Raw genomic sequence first — 16,065 nt, 5'->3', positions numbered from 1 at the left:
AGGCGGGCTCTCCTATCTCTGGGGTTGAGGTCACCGAGGTGGTTAAAAAGCTCCTCGGTGGCAAGGCCCCGGGGATGGATGAGGTTCGCCCAGAGTTCCTAAAGGCTCTGGATGTTGTGGGACTGTCCTGGTTGACACTCCTCTGCAACATCGTGTGGACATCGGGGACAGTGCCTCTGGATTGGCAGACTGGGGTGGTGGTCCCCCTTTTAAGAAGGTGGACCGGAGGGTGTGTTCCAACTACAGGGGGATCACATGCCTCAGCCTCCCTGGTAAAGTCTATTCAGGGGTGCTGGAGAGGCGGGTCTGTCGGGAAGTCGAATCTCAGTTTCAGGAGGAGCAGTGTGGTTTTCGTCCTGGCCGTGGAACAGTGCACCAGCGCTACACCCTCGGCAGGGTCCTCGAGGGTGCATGGGAGTTCGTCCAAACAGTCTATATGTGTTTTGTGGACTTGGAGGGACCGTGTCCCTCGGGGAGTCCCGTGGGGGGTGCTTCGGGAGTATGGGGTACCGAACCCCCTGATACGGGCTGTTCGGTCCCTGTACGACCGGTGTCAGAGTTTTTTCCGCATATCCGGCAGTAAGTCTGACTCGTTTCCGGTATGGGTTGGACTCTGCCAAGGCTGCCCTTTGTCACCGATTCTGTTCATAACTTTTATGGACAGAATTTCTTGTTGCAGCCGAGGGGTAGAGGGGGTCCGGTTTGGTGGCCTCAGTATTGCATCTTTGCCTTTTGCAGATGATGTGGCTTCTCACCCTTAGAGATAAGGTGAGAAGCTCGGTCATCCGGGAGGATCTCAGAGTAGAGCTGCTGCTCCTCCACATTGAGAGGAGCCAGATGAGTTTGCTGGGGTATCTGATTTGGATGCCTCCCGGACGCCTCCCTGGTGAGGTGTTCCGGGCATGTCCCACCGGGAGGAGACCCCGGGGACGACCCAGGACACGCTGGAGAGACTACGTCTTTTGGCTGGCCTGGGAACCCCTCGGGATCCCCCCGGAAGAGCTGGATGAGGTGGCTGGGGAGAGGGAAGTCTGGGCGTCCCTGTTAAAGCTACTGCCCCCGCGACCCGATCTCGGATAAGCGGTAGAAAATGGATGGATGTAATCATTCACACTTCAAGGTGTGGTTTTGATGTGAGAACAGCCAAAAGTAAAGCTATAAATTACCATAGCAGCAAAGAATAATTCACTCTTCTTTTGACTGACAAGGCAAAATAAACAGATGCTTGGTGGTACAGGAGCATTTGAAATTCCTTTAACTTTTCCAAATAGCTTCGAACATCTAATTTTATGAAGAATAGCCTGGCATGTTAGTTTACTGCTCAATAGAACTAAATTTGCTTTACTTTGCTAATACACAATGGAACCTCAGTTCAAAAATTAAATTGTACAAGAACCAAAATGTTTGCGAACATAAGCAGTTTTTTTCCATTAAAATGTACAGAAATAAAATTAATCTGATCACGCACCAGAACAAACCCGCCTTCGTGCACAGCTGGCACAAACAGCCTTGCAAGGAGTGAAAGGTAAGGCCCCCGGCGGACCCACCCGGGCACCTACTGCGAAGCTACCGGAAGACCTCCCCGCACCACAGCGCTGGTGGCCAATTTAGATTTTAAAAAAATAAAAAGATACGTATCTGTATATAAAATGTGACGCACAGAGTAACTGACGTTCATGCAGTGTGAGAGTTCACGAACCGCAGCACAGTTTTGTTAACCAAAACAATGTCAGAAAATGTTTCATAACTGGTTCGTGAACAGAGGTTCCACAGTATATGCAGGGTAAATTTAGATCATACCACTGTGTATTTAGCATTACACCTAGTGACGCACCCAAATTGAAATTCTTGGCCGAAACCAAAATGAGGAATCCAAGGCCAAAACACTAAAAGAATGTGCTATGCCAAATATAAGTAAAATTTCATTTATGGCTATGAATGGCAAGCTGCCAACCAAAGAAATTATCAAATTAGTCTGAATTTCCATATTTTTTTAATGTCAAGAACATTACAGGACAGTTATTGCAATATATTATGTAATAGGATACAAATAATTACTGTTCAATTGTACAACAATTATTTTATAATCATAATTGTTGATAAATTTTGGCTTCAATTAGTTATTTTATTGACTTTATTGCATTAACCTTGTAATGGCGGACGTATATGAGATTTCAATGTGCCATCGTCAAAAATTATGAATTAATCAGCCTTTACCGATTCTGTTTTCAACCGCATTAAAGAATTTTTGGGGGAAATATCAAATCAGATTAATCAGATGTCAAAATCACTCTATTTTGCAAACAAATAACTGAACGATTGGATCGAAATGTATATGCACGGACAACAGTTAACATTTTCTATATTAATGTACTTTTAAACTTAAGAGGCCCCTGTACTCAGGTGACGTATGCAATGTACTAATTCATTTCCTGTTTTAGACTGCCTCGTCCGTCCTGTGTCTCTATTTTCTTTCCAGGCACACATTAATTTGCCTGCTATTTTACTGTTCAAAGTTGGTTACTGTCAGCTATAACGCGTCTCCAGCCAGACCTTTGTGAACAGTGTACTGTAATACACAATCACTTATTTCTGTGTTTTGCAACTACTGTACATATCATGATAGGTTAGTAATTAGCATGGCGTCTGAGCCTTTCTCCTGTGAATTACTCCTCTTCCTTCCTTTGTGATAACGATTACTTGTCGGAAGTCTAGCTTATCTGCTGTCATGGAGATGATGATGACGACGACACCGGTTATGAAGCGAACTTACGCCTCCGTGGCACAGCATCGTATTAGTCGCGTTAGCTGTAGCTCTTAGGTATCTGGTGCGGCGCAAAATAGTGTGCCAAGCATTCCCCGTAGTACCCGAAAAGCAGAAAGCAGGGAGGTTGAGCGACTGTTTAATATGGATGTACCTTTTTTGTTTTAAAAAACAAACAAAAAAAACACAATATGGCTACACAGACACGCACTGGCTGCGGTTTTTGCTTGCATCATCACAATATCCTGTTTCAGCAACAAATGTCTTTCGGACGAAAACTCAAAATGTTCTTCGTTATTTTTGGCCGAAAATTTTCGGTGGCTAAATTTTCAGTGCATCCCTAACTTCAACAGAGACAGTTTTTTTTTGTTTTGTTTTTTTTTAACTTCCTGAAGATCACAACAAGGAGGCTGTCAGAAAGAACAATATAAAATAAATGGTTGTGTGCTATTTGAACATGTTATTCCAAAATAAAAATATACATTGCTGTTTCCCATTTAAAAAGAAACCATTTATTTTCATTCAAATCAGGAATACGTATTTTAAAAAACTTTTTTTTTTATCTTACCTGTGAGGGCAGCACGTGGCTGCAGCTCGTGGCTGGGCTTGAGGGCCTCCCCGGGTTGACTGGCAAACTGGTTTCCTCTGGTTCTCAGGTTGACGAGGGAGAGGAGGGACTTCTTTACCAGGTAAACCCTCAAGGGTCTGGGGTGAAGACGCTGGGTTGTTCAGAGTGGGCAACTGGTTGATCAGGCCCCCCTGGCATCGCTGAGGACTTGATGAACACTGAAATGTGTGTATTTGGGAAGGGGGATCCCGTTTGGATTGAGGACCTTGTATGCACTAGTCCTGAGAATAAACAAATGAGAAAAAAGGTCAGGTACATTTGTAGTCAACATAGCTCAGAACCATTCAGGTATACATCTTAATTTTATGACTGACTGATTTTAATGCTTCCAAACTAACATATATAAAACTAACCGTAACACCTTGAAGTTTTAAACTGCCCCCCAGCCCCCGCGCCCCAACATTCTATAAACGAGACTTCTGCAAATATCACATGACTTCGGCTAAATCATGTGAAACTTCTACATCTCAGTGAGACTTGGGCCCATTAGTGAGCAGCTGAACGATTAACTTCGGAATGTATCTTGCCTTTTACGAATACCTGGGAGACTACAGGTAAAAGCAAACTGTTATGTGAAAGGATTCATTTGTGTGTGTGATTATTTTTTCCTCCCTTTGGAGACACTTATTCTGAAAGAGGTGAGAGGGGAAGAAAGAAGAGTAGAAAATACACTGAAAGTTTCAGTGAAGTAAGCGGATTAAAATTCTAAACATGAAAAGACTGGCAGTGTCCAAGTAATTTTGTCCAGTGTTACAGAGTCCATATCATACTTGCGGGAGAACACCATTAGCCATGTGGATGACTCAGAAGGAGTGCTGCTGCTGTTGTTGATTTTGGTAGGTGGCTACTTGCCGTTTTGTTCACATTACTGTTGGCTTGATAGAACTCTTTATGACCTAGCTTTAGATCTTCTGTGACTGGTGGGGGAAATTTTAGTCCATTTGTATGTTCTGCTTGAGAAGAAGGAGCATTGAGTGAATATGTAGACTGCAGAGATACACTACATTGCCAAAACTATTCATCTGCCCTGACTCACATATGAATTTAAGTGACAGCCAATTCCTAATCCATAAGGTCCAATATAAAGTCGGTCCACCCTTTGCAGCTATAACAGCTTCAACTCTTCTGGCATGGCTGTCCACAAGATTTCAGAGTGTGTTTATGGGAATTTTTGACCATTCTTCCAGAAGTGCATTTGTGAGGTCACACACTGATGTTGGACGAGAAGGCCTGGCTCTTGGACTCCGCTCTAATTAATCCCAAAGGTGTTGAGGTCAGGACTCTGCGCAGGCCAGTCAGGTTTATCCACACCAGACTGTCATCCATGTCTTTATGGACTTTGTTTTGTGTACTGGTGCACAGGCATGTAGGAAGAGGAAGGGGCCAGCTCCAAACTGTTCCCACAAAGTTGGGGGAATGGAATTGTCCAAAATCTCTTGGTATGCTGAAGCATTCAGTTCCTTTCACTGAAACTAAGGGGTGAAACCCAGTGCCTAAAAAAAAAAAAAATAATTAAAAAAAAGGCCACATGAAGTTTGGAGGTCTGTGGTGATGGACTCGTCAGAAAGTTGGCAACCTCTTAGCACAATGTGCCTCAGCATCTGTTGACCCCGCTCCTTCAGTTTATATGTGGCCTTCCATGGCTAAGTTGCCGTCTTTCCCAAACGCTTCCACGTTCTTATAAAACAGCTGATAGTCGACTGTAGAATATTTATCAGCGACTGGACTTGTTGCACAGGTGGCATCCTATCAGTTCCATGCTGGAATTCACTGAGCTCCTGAGACAGGCCCATTCTTCCACACGTTTGTAAAAACAGTTTGCAAGCCTAGGTGCTTGATTTTATTCACCCGTGGCCATGGAAGTGATTGGAACTCCTGATTCCAATTATGCGGATGGGTGAGCGAATACTTTTGGCAATATAGTGTAGCTTTTAGTGCCAACAGATATTCACTGGTTAGTGTTGAAGGGTTTAAAGTTTTTAATGAACTATGATTAAACTTATGATTATGCTTTTATGACAATGATTTCAAAGGGATAGGTTGTTTTGAAAATTTACCAAATCGGACTTCTACAAGCATCACGAAATAGGGTTGAACTTCAAGGTACCACTGTATTTCCCACTACCAGTGTCAACACATTATCATAGGTAGAGTCCCTGTGTGTCGTCTTATGGGAACGCTGAATTTGAGAAACCCAAGTCCATACTGAACACAGCTTTTGCCACCAGTAAATTTGCCAAACCTCTACCAGTGGCTATTAGCCCACCCCCATGGAAGCCACCAAAAAAAGTGTGAACACAGGCAGCTTTCAGTCAAAGTAGACCAGTGTATTTGACAGTTCCAAGTGTGTGTACCACTCTACTGACCTTTTCAAAGAGGTTAGAAAGTGTTTTAGCGCTTCCTGCAGCAGTACACAGGTCTATTTATAAACTGTTCAAAAAGCTAGCACTCGCCTCACTATTCAATGCAATAAGAAAACAAACCAGCCCATGTCTGGACAATGAACAGGTGTTCACTTGCAATGAAGCTTATATTCATTACAAGGTTTGTGAGAAATACTATGGTCATATTCTATACCAATCATGGCCTTATTGTACTCTTAAACACTAGTAATAATGAGCTATTGCTCCACTGACAACAACTATCTACACAGGTTTTCTACACACAAAAAAAGAAATGATTCAAAACAGCAAGTAATGAGAGATGCTGGCATGTGGACAAGGCACACTGACATCTGTTCCATCTTTAGTTACTCTTACCTCTCTATCTGAAGCCCTCGGCATACAGTCAGCATCTAGAATTTGCAAGCTGCTTAGCCATTCTCCATGATACATCAGAAGAGAAATGGAACAGAATTATTTCTGGAAAAACACTGAGACAAAGGAAATGGAGCAGCTACAGCCTCCAACAACTGTACTCACAGCTCTAACATAACTGGTCCATTACAGTGAACCAAGTTGTTTACATCTCCAAGTCTTGACTCACAAGCCTCTGATTCCACGTGACTACAAGTATTTAAGTACCGTACATGCAAATTAAGTCAAGAACTAAAATAAAGCAGCCCCTCTCATCATACAAGACATTTGTTCTATAATGTTTATTACAATGCGTTATTTTCTGCAGCTTCCCTTTAAGTACAACTTTTACATGGGCCCCAAATGTTGGCAGTAGCATGACGGCTGCGATCGTCTTAAAGACAGAGGAGGTTGGGAAGGCGACTGGCAAAGATACACAGCGACAGCATGCTAGGGAGAATTTTTTTTAACAAAAGAATAGGAAGAATGAATAAAAACAAAGTAAGGAGGGAGAGGGAAGGAGAAATGGAATGCGGAAAGTGGAGTGACAAAGAGCCACCATCTTTGAGGTTGATGCAAGTGGAATGCAGCTGCAGCTTCTAACGTATGAAAAAGCAAAGGGTCAGCAAGCTCAGAATTGTCGTGTCAATGCAGTACAACTTGTACTCAATGTACTTTTCACCGCTACTTGTCCAAATGACTGCTGCTGTAAATGGTGTACAACAATGACACCATTCCTTCTTACCAGCTAAAACAATTGCATGTTTGGGCAGGTTTTTCCACAGTCCTGTATACGAATTAAAGTAGGGATGGACCAATCCTGATACAGCAGGTCTGTACGGGACTACGCATACTCTTAAAAATGCTCCAATATTACAACACCTAATACCAGCCCGTCATACTATACGTGCACAACAGAAGCAGCACATATACCTACTGGGCAAGTGGAATAGGATTATTCTGTGTGTATGATAAGCGTTATATTTGGGTGGAATTTATTCCATCCATGTTCAAGAAAAGTTGGGATTATCAAGTATCAGTACTCTGTATCAGCATGTACTCAAATGTAAGCACTTGTACTTGGTTTGACAAAAGCGACAATTGAGAAATGTTCTCAGATAATAAACTGTTCAAAATTCCAATAAAGTGAACCCTCCAAAGTTGTATCACACATCACAAGTATTAACTAGGCTTTACACGATCAGGAGTTTTGGGGCCGATCACCGATCAGCGAGTTGAAAAAAATGATAATCGATCCGATCACATGACTATTTAAATGACCTGTTCATTTACTGTATATATTTGTGTACCTAATTGCGCAAAATAATTCTATTTACAATAAATGTATCTTTCTTCCTCTATTTATGCCAGTGAGGTATAGTGACATACAGAACAAATGAATGGTGTTCTATTAGATGGAAGGAAGTAAATATAGTAATTAATGTATCCACCTTTTGTGACATTTTTGTTTGTTGGTGTGCCGTGAGATTTTTCAATTGTAAAATATGTTCTTTGGCTCCATAAAGGTTGAAAATCACTGCCCTGGTCAGATCGTGTATTCTAATCAGTCAGGTCAAACCAACATTACAACATGACAGAAATAATCGGTGCGAACTTACTGTAATTAAATTACTTTATTGTAATTAAATTACTTCACCCACACCGAAACTTTAGAGCAGGATTCGACAGAACGGCAGCATGTTTACGTCCAACCGTTCGTCCGAGCAGTAGCTTGCTAGCCTACATAACGTTTTGTTGCCTTCTTGCGAGCCGTATCGTATTAAAAGTACGGGAACATACTTCAAACGAGCCTTCAACGAACGTCCTCTCCTCTTCCGAGTACCGGTGACAACCAACAGACGGTTTCCCCCATTTTGTTCTTAGAAACACACGGCGCGATCTACTCTTCTTGTCGTCGCCACTGTAACGAGTGTATCCGGTCGCATTTGAGTTGACAAGATAAAGCCCACTGATCGTAAAAAAATGGGATGCGATGGTATCGCAATACAAGGTTTTATTGCAGTAGTCTGACATAGTGCAAGCGTGAAAGAGCAAATTTGTCTTGTAGTCTGATATTACGTGTTGTCTGTTCCACACTGCCGACGTTTTTTTTTTTTTTTTTTTTTTTTAAACAACATTATTGGCCGTCAGATATTTACAGGTCTACGTCAAAAGACACGCGACAAGGCTAAAAATAAACTAGCTTTTGGATTCAAATATACTGTGCACGATGGAGACGCGGAGTAAATATCTTTTGCGGAGCCGATCAATGCTCGACGAATTATGACATTAAAGCCAATCAGCATAAAATGCTAATTATCGGCCGAAACCGATAAGGCAGATAAAAATCGGTGTAAAGTCTAGTATTAACCCCACAAATGTGTTTTGCTTTTTGACAATGTCACCACCGAAGGCATTAGTGACACAGAAAAAGGAAACATGAACCCAAAACCAGAAATTGACAATTAGCCCCTCAAGCACAAATAGTATTTATGCAGAGATAAAATTCTATGATAATAATTTAAGTAGCAACAAACCGATGGAAAAGTATTTGATTCATCACGATTGCAAGAAATAATGGCATTGTAAAGTATCAGTACTCAGTATCTGCGAGTACTCTAATGTAAGTACTTGTACCCTGTCAAAAAAAAAAAGTGGTATCGGCGCATCCCTACCTTGAAGTCAACCAGCAAAGAACAGATTATGGTTCTCTTAGGAGGTTCCACTCCAGTTGACATGCAATTCTAATATATCAAGTACTTTATGGCATCAGTTGCAGAGTTAATCAGAATATTAGAATCATTTGTAATCACAACAAACTACACTGTTCAAGAACATGACTTCACTACAGGGGAGTAAATAAATGCATGCAATTATCCTCAATATAAAAAAATACTTTCCCAGGACAGTGAGAGAGCTGTTGTTCGGGGGAAAAGTCTGTCGGTATGGCAACATTTCTTAACACGCAACTCCTACAAGCTTGTCTTGGCAAGATGACGGCACGGGCCACTGTTGCCACAGTGTTCCTCTTCCAAGTGTGCAAGAACAGCTGGCTTTTCCCTGGACCCACTATCTGACTTTCACGAGTTGAAAGACTCAAGAACGTCAGGCAACAAGCATTAATGTCACACGTGCATGCGTGTCTGGTTAGGAGTAGATAATTTCTAAAGGATGGGAGGGGGTTTGAAACTGACACAAACACACAGCAATGCACAAAATGCTCACACAACCTTGAGGTTTTGCTTATGAGTCATTAGCAGATTTTCCCCATTATTCAGTCTCCTGCAGGGAGGTCAATGGCATTGGATACCTGATTGTTCATCATCAACTCCACACACACACACACACACACACACACACACACACACACACACACACACACACACACACACACACGCACGTTTAAATTAATGCATGACTTCAGGCGACATTGCCTTTCATGTTAACGTTTGTATAAATAGTTTGGATTAACAATTTCAAAGATATTCGTTTAGGAAGAGTTGTTAGTCTACATTTAAAGGCTGGCTGATTATCAAACATTCTCAAATAAATACTTCGAGAGTGTCAAACAAGATTGGGCATAGGTATGCATTACCATGTATATTATTGTTAAGTCATAATTTAACATAGCTATTGTATTGGACCAAATTTAGGCTTAAAATTTAAATATTCTTTCGAGGTACCCTGATGATTATGATGTCAGATTATAGAGATTTGATGCAAGTGTCTGTTGCAGCATCTCACAATAAAGCAGAATGGGGGAGAGACATGCAAACAACAGTGACTGAAACATGAAAATTACATCAGGTCAAAGATGGAGACTATCAAAATTTCTGTCTGAAAATACATGGCCATTGTTGTAACAAGCTGGGGCATCTAAAAGGGAGCCAGTGGAACGTAACAGGAACTGAAACAGAACAACAGTATTGCATCACAAGGCAAAGTACACGACCTCTGACACCTGCTCTCCGCTATTCTAAATTCATATTTCTACTGAAACAAAGAAGCTGTCCTCTGGAAGTTGAACCCTGTCAACATTTAATTTGTTTTCCTGAACAATACCACCGAATTCTGCCATTTAAAACAAGGTAAAATTATGTTGGGTGAATTCAATATGCAATTACATTATTATTATACACTAGGACTTTACACCAATTTTATCGGCCTTATCGGTATCGGCCGATAATTAGCATTTTATGCTGATCGATTTTGTCATAATTCGTCGATCCTATCAATGACGTCATTGATCGGCTCCGCAAAAGACTTACTCCGCGTCGCCATGGTGCAAAGTATATTTGAATCCAAAAGCTAATTTATTTTTAGCTTTGTCGCGTGTCTTTTGGCGTAGTAAATATCTGTAAATATCTGACAGCCAATAAAGTTATATAAAAACAATAAACATGTCGGCGGTGTGGAACAGACAACACGTAATGCCGGACCAGACTACAAGACAAATTTGGTCTTTCAAGATTTTTTAAACTCGCTGGTCCCAAAAATCCTGATCGTGTAAAGCCCATTATACACAAGGATCAAATATATAAAACGATCAATGTCATGGTAGCTTCTCTATACCTTTTGTCCAGTATTGTATAGTCTTATCCTCCCTTCCTTTTCACACACTGTTTCTCACTCTCTTCCATCCACAGTTCTTCCTTCTGTGGGTGGGTTCCCTGTGGAGGACAGTAAGGAAAACCCTTAATTACAGTGCTCAATAGCAAGGCAAGAAAAATTATAATTTATAACTGAGCAAAAGGTAGCCAATACTGACAAAAACAAAAATATTCATCAATTGACTACCCACATAATAATCTGGTTCCTCCGCTTGATCACGTTGTGTTTATACTTAAAACGGCTGTAAAGATACTGGCCCCTTTTACACTGATGGCATTATCCCACCTTTTTTAATGTATCACTGCTTGCTTTTAAAGGTACTGACATGGAACGGGGGTAAGAAATTGATCCAGCAATATTCTGCCTTTGGAAATAGTGTCAGTCGTAACAGTGATGGGAGGACGCCTCTGTTTAAGAGAACTCAATGTCAGGATAGGGGTGCTAAGACATTCACTTCCTCTGCACTGTTGTCTTTAGATGAAATATTTTAGACATCACAATAGACTGGTGCGAACGTCATAAGATTTAATGACCTGATTGCAGGATGGAGAGCACAGTGGCCGACTGGTTAGCACATCTGCCTCACAGTTCGGAGGACCCGGTTTCAAATCCGGCCTCGCCTGTGTGGAGTTTGCATGTTCTCGCCGTGCCCGCTCGGTTTTTTCCGGGTACTCCGGTTTCCTCTCGCATCCCAAAAACATGCATGATAGATTAATTGAAAACTCTAAATTGCCCATAGATGTGAATGTGAGTGCAAATGGTTGTTTGTTGAGGTGCCCGGCGATTGGCTGGCAACCAAAGTCAGCTGTGATAGGCTCCAGCATTCCTGCAACATTAGTGAGGATAAGCAGTATGGAAAATTGATGGATGGATTGCAGGATTCTGCCCCTCTTTGTGAAAGTGTGCGGTAATGTGCAAAATGCAAAGGCGACTAATTGTTACGATGCTGCAGTTTAAGATTTTTTCTACAAAAAAAGGTATTGTATTATGGAAAAAATTGTAGCACTAGCTTCCATATGAAAATATTACCTTTTAAAGTGCCTGCAAAGTCATTTATTATTTTGTTGTTTTTTTAAAATACAATACAATAATTTCCTCGAAGCCTATCTCTGGGGTTGAGGTCACCGAGGTGGTTAAAAAGTTCCGTGGTGGCAAGGCCCCAGGGGTGGATGAGAATCACCCGAAGTTCCTCAAGGCTCTGGATGTTGTAGGGCTGTCCTGGTTGACACGCCTCTGCAACATCGCGTGGACATCGGGGACAGTGCCTCTGGATTGGCAGACTGGGGTGGTGGTGCCCCTTTTTAAGAAGGGGGACCGAAGGGTGTGTTCCAACTACAGGGGGATCACACTCCTCAGCCTCCCCGGTAAGGTCTATTCAGGGGTGCTGGAGAGGAGGGTCCGTCGGGAAGTTGAATCCCAGATTGAGGAGGAGCAGTGTGGTTTTCGTCCTGGCCGTGGAACAGTGGACCAGCTCTATACCCTTGGCAGGGTCCTCGAGGGTGCATGGGAGTTTGCCCAACCAGTCTACATGTGTTTTGTGGACTTGGAGAAGGCGTTCGACCGTGTCCCTCGGGTGGTCCTGTGGGGGGTGCTTTGGGAGTATGGGGTACCGAACCCCCTGATACGGGCTGTCCGGTCCCCGTACGACCGTAGTCAGAGTTTGGTCCCCATATCCGGCAGTAAGTCGGACTCGTTTCCGGTGAGGGTTGGACTCCGCCAAGGCTGCCCTTTGTCACCGATTCTGTTCATAACTTTCATGGACAGAATTTCTAGGCGCAGCCGAGGCGTAGCGGGGGTCCGGTTTGGTGGCCTCAGTATTGCATCTCTGCTTTTTGCACATGATGTGGTTGTGTTGGCTTCATCAAGCCGTGACCTCCAACTCTCATTGGAGCAGTTCGCAGTGTGAAGCGGCTGGGATGAGAATCAGCACCTCCAAATCTGAGACCATGGTCCTCAGTTGGAAAAGGGTGGCGTGCCCTCTCCAGGTCGGTGATGAGATCCTGCCCCAAGTGGAGGAGTTCAAGTATCTTGGGGTCTTGTTCACGAGTGAGGGAAGAATGGAACGGATCGACAGGCGGATCGGTGCAGCGTCTGCAGTGATGCGGACTTTGTATCGATCCGTTGTGGTAAAGAAGGAGCTAAGCCGAAAGGCGAAGCTCTCGATTTACCGGTCGATCTACGTTCCCACCCTCACCTATGGTCACGAGCTGTGGGTCGTGACGGAAAGAACGAGATCCCGGATACAAGCGGCTGAAATGAGTTTCCTCCGAAGGGTGTCCGGGCTCTCCCTTAGAGATAGGGTGAGAAGCTCGGTCATCCGGGAGAATCTCAGAGTAGACCCGCTACTCCTTCACATCGAGAGGAGCCAGATGAGGTGGCTGGGGCATCTGATTCGGATGCCTCCTGGACGCCTCCCTGGTGAGGTGTTCCGGGCACGTCCCACCGGGAGGAGACCCCGGGGACGACTCAGGACATGCTGGAGAGACTACATCCTTCGGCTGGCCTGGGAACGCCTCGGGATCCCCCCGGAAGAGATGGATGAAGTGGCGTCCCTGCTGAAGCTACTGCCCCCGCGACCCGACCTCAGATAAGCGGTAGAAGATGGATGGATGGATGGAAAACTGTCACATATTGTTTGTTGAAAAGTAGTGCAATAAAAATAAAGATTTTTCCCTAACATGAGGCATAATCGTGATTAATAATCGCAATTACATTATTGATCAAAATAATCGTGATTATTATTTTGGTCATAATCGTGCAGCCTTGTTATATAGAAATAACTTTGCCGAATTATACCACTCCATTGTGCAGTTGGCCGTCAAGCTATGCCTACAACCCAAAAAATGCATCTTTCCTTAAGTGTTTCTGCTTTTGTTTTAGTGTTTCCTGAAACGTTCGTGTTTTGTTGATTTGTTTCCTGAAATGTTAGTGTTTTGTTGATTCGTTTCCTGAAACGTTCGTGTTTTGTTGATTTGTTTCCTGAAATGTTAGTGTTTTGTTGATTTGTTTCCTGAAATGTTAGTGTTTTGTTGATTTGTTTCCTGAAATGTTAGTGTTTTGTTCATTTGTTTCCTGAAATGTTAGTGTTTTGTTCATTTGTTTCCTGAAATGTTAGTGTTTCGTGTTTTGTTTTTGTGTTTTCTGAAATGTTAGTGTTTCGTCTTTGTGTTTTCTGAAATGCTAGTGTTTCGTCTTTGTGTTTTCTGAAATGCTAGTGTTTCACAATTTGTTATTGCTTTGCACTTCCAGGCCACCGTAATAATGTGCACTATTGACTTTTGACACTTCTTTTTGGGGGGGGGGGGGGGGGGGGGGGGAATGCGCATTATACACGAGAAATTACGGGAGCTACTGGTCTCGCATTCACACTACAGGATATTTAGCCATTGTTTTTTTGTGGTTTTGACCATTGTCAACTGCGCATGAAACTTTACACTAGGGATGCACCGATGCCCTTATATTTACCTATTGTTTTTTTGTGGTTTTGACCATTGTCAACTGCGCATGAAACTTTATACTAGGGATGCACCGATGCCCTTATTGCTGCCGATACTGTACAGGAATGGTTTGCATAAAAATGCTCCCATACTGTACGCATCAATACCACATCACCAGCCTTGCATCGACCTTCCGGGTAGGAGCCATGTCGGTCATGACTATATGTGGGTCTGTGTGTGTGAGTGTGTGTGCGTGCGTGTGTGTGTGGGCGTGCGCGCGGAGATACTTTAAGGACACAGCAGGCAACACTTTTAGTCGACTGAAAATTATGCTTTGCAAAATGGATGATGAACTCACCAGGCCCTAACAGAGGCGGCCACCATCGTCACTCGCGGGGTGGCCACCGACCATCGAACGGCAAGTACAGAGTTTCATGAGTCCCTTCACCAGCTTCACTCCACATGCACAGTGTGGTGAGTCGTGTTTCTTCAATGGTCGGGAATAGTTGATAAGGTGTTCATATTCTGTTCTTCTATTTTAACATGTAACGTGCTCCTGAGAGCTTTCGTTAACTGAGAGTCCAAACTGTGATTGTGTTGTCTTTAAAGTTTTGCTTTATTTTGCTGACTTATATCAACTTTTTCTGCATCTAGCCATTTTGCAGTTTTCTGTGCGTGTTGTGTAGATGAAACTCTTGTAGGTAACTCATGCACCAGTTTCGTTGATTTTTTTGTTGCTACTTTATTATTCACCCGTTTGTCAAAAGGCTGGCTTGCTGTTCGGTGCAGCCACCATTCTTGTTTACACTAGTAGTCGTGTAATGGCTGCATGAGCTGTGTTTAGCTACACGTAATAAATGAAAGTGAAGTTATTTTTTTCTGTACAGAATTATGTGGATTACAAGGGGAATCATTTGTTTTGGAATGCTTGCGTTAACACACTCTGTACGACCACAGTGGTAATGATTAGTTTTGTTTGTTTTGTAATATGAGATTTATTCTGTTAGTCTGAAAGTATGCTTTGCTGTGCAAGCTGCATGCAGAGATACTATAGTCCAAATAATTAAGTACTGGGTTTGCGAGCCGTGCCGCCGCCTCGCCTCGGTTCAAGCCTTATAAATAGTACGTAAAGCATCAAATGTTGTTTAACATCAATGCTAAACTATATTCATAATGTATCATGTGCCTGTCGATGAAAAAGCATAGCTTGTGACCAGAATGTATGCAAGGTAGATCCCTCGCTCGGCACTTCAAAAATGAATGGAGCCGGCAGCTTCCTTGCAAATATCCAAACTTTCCCTTTAATTCTCGCCAGCATCCTCTCTCTTTAGTAACCTGCTTCTTCCTTAACTCTTAATCTATTGTTTTATGGTTTAAGAAATGTGATCAAGTACAATATATTGTATACACAGCATCAAACGCCTATACAGGCTCGCTGTTCAGGATGTCCGTATATCCAATCGCTATTTGGGATGGACATCACGTTGCATCTGTGTAGCCTCGCCTTCCCCGCAATGCAGGAGCCAATCGTGTAGAAGCGGGTCGGGTCTTGCCGAGAAAAGCCGTGGGATTTCCAAGAATGTCTGTGAAATGGGCCCCTCCCTTTGCGGGTGTCCGCAATTGTAATTTGTTTCGTCTTTTTGTAAAAGTGTTTCATGTTTTGTTTTAGTTTATCCTGAAATGTTAAAGTGTTTCGTGTTTTGTTTTTGTGGTTCAAGAAATGTTAGTGTTTCGTGTTTTGTTAATTTGTTTTCTGAAATGTTAGTGTTTCGTGTTTTGTTTGTGTTTTCTAAAATGTTAGTGTTTGTGTTTTCTGAAATGTTAAAGTGG

The 16,065-nt window shown here is 42.7% G+C and overlaps 1 protein-coding gene across 6 annotated transcripts in view; it reads right to left on the bottom strand.

Moving 5' to 3' along the window:
* The window catches only part of LOC133465393 (trinucleotide repeat-containing gene 6A protein-like), a 68,108-nt gene that overhangs the window by 25,396 nt on the left and 26,647 nt on the right, over positions 1 to 16,065 (bottom strand). For 5 of the 6 annotated variants that reach the window (XM_061748149.1, XM_061748147.1, XM_061748151.1 and 2 more), the window contains exons 3-4: positions 10,760 to 10,857; positions 3,333 to 3,613 (exon numbers count right to left, since the gene is read on the bottom strand). The gene's annotated coding sequence lies outside the window, so the exon portion shown is untranslated. The remainder of the gene's footprint in view (positions 1 to 3,332; positions 3,614 to 10,759; positions 10,858 to 16,065) is intronic. The other variant, XM_061748148.1, reaches the window with a different exon arrangement.

This window comes from Phyllopteryx taeniolatus, chromosome 16, assembly GCF_024500385.1.
Source record: "Phyllopteryx taeniolatus isolate TA_2022b chromosome 16, UOR_Ptae_1.2, whole genome shotgun sequence".
NCBI classification, from domain to species: Eukaryota; Metazoa; Chordata; class Actinopteri; order Syngnathiformes; family Syngnathidae; genus Phyllopteryx; species Phyllopteryx taeniolatus.
Note: the sequence above shows the minus strand (reverse complement) of the source record. Positions and strands in the feature narration are given on the sequence as shown.